The sequence below is a fragment of the Acinonyx jubatus genome, chromosome D2 (assembly GCF_027475565.1).
Source record: "Acinonyx jubatus isolate Ajub_Pintada_27869175 chromosome D2, VMU_Ajub_asm_v1.0, whole genome shotgun sequence".
NCBI lineage: Eukaryota > Metazoa > Chordata > Mammalia > Carnivora > Felidae > Acinonyx > Acinonyx jubatus.
In genome coordinates, this window is record NC_069393.1 from 17,516,826 (window position 1) to 17,521,476 (window position 4,651).

General features: G+C 38.4%; 1 non-coding gene across 1 annotated transcript; it reads right to left on the bottom strand.

Annotated features, from left to right (window-relative positions):
* Nucleotides 1-3,670: 3,670 nt before the first annotated feature.
* Nucleotides 3,671-3,774, bottom strand: LOC113596514 (U6 spliceosomal RNA). The gene has a single exon (XR_003417271.1). It is a non-coding gene; the product is annotated as a U6 spliceosomal RNA (small nuclear RNA).
* Nucleotides 3,775-4,651: the final 877 nt, after the last annotated feature.

Below are 4,651 nucleotides of genomic sequence, written 5' to 3' on the forward strand. Positions count from 1 at the left end.
CAGTCCCATGTGGGGCCTACTCTAGTGACCTCACTTTCCCTGGGCTACCTCTGTAAACCCTCTTTCCAAGTGAGGTCACATTCTGAGATCCTGGGGTTGGGTTTCAACACATTCCGCTCCTAACAGCCCATACGGACTTGTCCATAATTACGTAGGAGAAATCAGCCCAGGGCTGACCCTTCACGGGTTAGGTATCAAACACTAAGGCATATGGCCTTAAGGAGGACCATCTTTAAATGGCACCAAAGTTCTGTGCCTGCCACAGGCCGTTTACATGTTTGCAAAGGGCGTTTTCTAACCCATCACCATCCATCCAGAAAATCTTTCTGAAGCAGAGCAGAGTGTAAGACATATTTTCTCCCCCGGAGGGGCAGGGACTGCACACGCTGGCCAGGATGGGGGGAGCATGGAACGGAGCATCACTTCTACCGAACCTGTCGTCTTCCGGACTCTGACACGTGTCAGGAAGTACTGTGGCAGTAAAACTGGAGGGGCAAACGAGAGCCCCACAATTTATGATCCATTGGTCAATACAGAACCACTGGTTAAGGAAGGCAGCCCTAAATTCAATTCAGTTGTGCATTAAAGTAATAATTATCCAACAAATTAACATCAAAAGCTTTTAAACTGTGAAAACGGAATAGGCTTTTAAAACGTCACTTTTTAAAATTAAGGCATAAAACTTTTTATGTCAGAATCATATTTTCTGTATTTCTCCCATGTGTCAAACACTGAGGTCTATCTACGAATGCAGTTTTCACACATGATCTTGTACAATTTAAGAGACTATGTCCGATTGTGGAAAGCTCTCACCGAGTTGCTAAAAAAGCATGGTGCCTGGAGGAATTCTCATACAAATGGCGATTTTGATCTCACTTAGGTAATTTTATGTAATTTATTTCCTAAAAGGTTTTACTAAAGGTTTTTATAAAATGTCAGATTTTAGAGGCATGGCCAGGTTCTTTGACATAAACCACGTTATAAAAACCCTACACAGATATTGTCACAGAGGTGAATATCATTAAATTGAAATTATTTTATTATAATCGATAATAATCACCAGTAGCTATCCATTCTTATATGGCAATTAAATTATAGCTACTTGATGTAACTAAAATGGAAATTTCCCAAATTTAGTGACATTGTATCTCACTAGCTTGCACATCACAGGAAACAGAGATGCCCGCAAGATGAGGCTACGATTTCAGTGGTGAGCTTGGACTTGAATCCTGATCATTCTAAGGCAAAGACAGACTGTCTATTTGTAAAAAGAAGCAATTGAGCCTACGGATATCTAACTCACTCGCAATCCTGTTTAGGGAAAGCCTGACTCCCAGGTTATATTCATTCAGCTTCACTCACCTGTCCAACCAGCTAGCCATCCTTCCATCCATCCCTTGACTCATTCATCAAAAATTTAAATTATTACTATGTGTCAGGCTCTGTGCGAGAGGCCAGAAATAAAATTTTGAACACTCCAAATGGCGTCCCTTCCATAAGAACACAGGCTTGTGGTTTTATCATTTCACTGCTTCTCCAATAGTCAGACCACCGATTGCATCGGCAATCTGTTCCAGCAACAAATGGAAAATCATTGCTTTGAATTTACGTTGGAGGTTAGGCACTGCCCTCTCCTAACACCTGCTTTGCTCAAGAAATTTGTACTGGTTTTGAAGTCAAAGCAAGGCTGCTTTCAACGACAACCCTCATCACTTACTGTTGCTATTTTAACATCGCTCCACGGGCTCACCCAGGGCTCACCACAAGAGTACTTTTAATCTCCATCACCTATTTTACTCATCCCTCCACTCACCTCCCCTCTGGTAACCATCAGTTCATGCTTTGCAATGAAGAGTGTTTCTTGGTTTGGGTCTCTCTCTTTTTCCCCCATTGCTTGTTTGGTTTCTAAAATTCCACATATGAGTGAAACCATATGGTACATGTCTTTTCTCTGACTGACTTATTTTGCTTCACGTAATACTCCCTAGGTCCATCCACGTTGTTTCAAATGGCAAGATTTTTTGGGTTTTTTTTTTTTTTAATAGCTGAGTAAAATTCCGTTGTGTGTATATGTATACATCTTTACCCATTCATCTATTGATAGACACTTAAGCTATTTCCATAATTTGGCTATTACAGATAAACCTGCAATAAACATCAGAGTGCATGTACCCCTTGGAGTCAGTATTTTTGTATTTTGGGGGTAAATATTCAGTAGTGCAATTGCCAGATCTTGGGAAATATGGTCAACCTTTTGAAGAACCTCCATACTATTTTCCAGAATGGCTGCACCAGTTTGCATTTCCACCAACAGTTCAAGAGGGTCCCCCTTTCTCTACAGCCTTCCCAACACCTGTTGTTTCTTGTGTGTTAATGTTAGTCATTCTGACAGGTGTGAGGTGGTATCTCATTGCGGTTTTGGTTTCCGTTCCCGATGATGAGTGATGCTGAGCATCTCTTCATGTGTTTGTTGCCCCCTGTATGTCTTCTTTGGAAAAATATCTATTCACGTCTTCTGCCCATTTTTTAAGTGGATTGTTTGGGCTTTCAGTGTTAAGTTGTATAAGTTCTTTATAGACTTTGATTACCAACACTTTATCAGATATGTTATTTGCAAATATCTTCTCCCATTCTGTTGGTTGCCTTTTAGTTTTGTGGATTGATTCCTTCACTGTGCAGAAGCTTTTTATTTTGATGAAGTCCCAATAGTTTCTTTTTGCTTTTGTTTCCCTTGCCTAGGAGACTTATCTAGAAATAAGTTGTTACAGCTGAGGTCAGAGAGTTTACTGCCTGTGTTCTCCCCTAGAATTTTGATGGTTTCCTGTCTCACATTTAGGTCTTTCATCCATTTAGAATTTATTTTTGTGTATGGTGTGATAAAGTGGTCCAGTTTCATTCTGTTGCATGTTGTTGTCCAGTTTTCCCAGCACCATTTGTTGACGAGACCGTCTCTTTCCCGTTGCCTATTCTCTTCTGCTTTGTCGAAGATTAATCGACCATACAATTGGGGGTTCCTTTCTGGGTTTTATGTTCTATTCTATTGATCTATGTATCTATTTTTGTGCCAGTCCCACACTGTTTGATCACCAAGGTTTGTGATATAACTTGAAGTCCAGATTTGTGATGCCTCCAGCTTTGCTTTACTTTTCAACATTGCTTTGGCTCTTTGGTTTCTTTTGTGGTTCCATACAAATGTTAGGATTCTTTGTTCTAGCTATATGAAAAATGCTGTTGGTATTTCGATAGGGATTGCTTTAAATCTGTAGATTTATAGGAATTTAATATAATATATTAGACATATAATATAGACATTTTAACAATATTCCTTCTTCCAATCCTTGAACATGGAATGTCTTTCCATTTCTTTTTGTCGTTTTCAGTTTCTTTCATCTGTGTTTTGTAATTTTCAGAGCACAGGTATCTCACCTGTTTAGCTAGGGTTATTCCTAGATATCTTATTGTTTTTGTCCAATTTTAAATGGAATTGATTCCTTAATTCCTCTTTCTGCCGTTTCATTACTGGTGTATAGAAACGTGACGTTACTGAATTGATGCATCCTAGCAATTTTTTGGTGGTGTCTTTCGAGTTTTCAATATAGGATATCATGTCATCTCCAAAGTGTGCAATTTGTATTTCTTCCTTACTGATTTGGATGCCTTTTATTTCTTTCAAAATACACAACATTTCATGAATTTGCATGTCATTCCTGTGCAGGGGCCATGCCAATCTCTGTATCATTCCAATTTTAGTATCTGTGCTGCTGAAGTGAGCACTATTTATCTTCCAGTGAGCTTGGTAATTAGTATCTTTCAGGGAGTTTATCAATTTTATATATAAAAATTTTTAATGTATTGGTATAAAGGTTTTTATAATATTCTCTTAAACTTATCCTGTCGGTATATTTTCTAGTGGTGTCTCCTTGCTCGTTCCTGATTATCGGTTCAGGTTGTCTTCTCTGTTTTGCTGATCAAAGTGGGTAAAGATTTATCAATTTGATGCATCGTCTCAAATACTCGGCATTTAGTTTCACTGACTTTCTCTACTATGTTTCTGTCACATTTAACTTATTTCCACTTTGATCTTCACTGCTTCTATTCGTCTTGGCTTCAATTTGCTCATCCTTTTCCAGTTCCTCAGAAGAGGAATCTAAGAGCATTGATTTGAGACCTATCTTTTCTAGAATTAACATTTAATTCTAGATTTGCCTCCAAAGTGTCACTTTAGCAACATTGCACACATTTTCATATGCCACGTGTCCATTTTTACGAAGCTCAAATAGTTTTAACTTAATCTTTGAATGTTTTCAGTGGACAATGAGTTATTTCGAGTTGTGCTATTTAATTTCCCAATTTGGGAGACTGGCCACAGGTCTTTCAGTTACTGATTTCTAATTCGGTTCTACTGTTTAATGGAAGGGTACTTTGCATGGCCTTAAATCTTTTTCCATTTTATAGATGCTTGTTTGAGGGCACAGAATATGATCTATCTTGAATGATGTCCTGTGTGTACTCGGAATACAGTAATAATAACATGTGATTGATAATCATAACATCTGTGTCACTTTTGATAGACACATTTTCTCTTTTTATGGTTTCACTTTCCTCCTTCCTGGCAGCTTAGTAGTTTTTAATAGGATGCCCGTCACTGGGA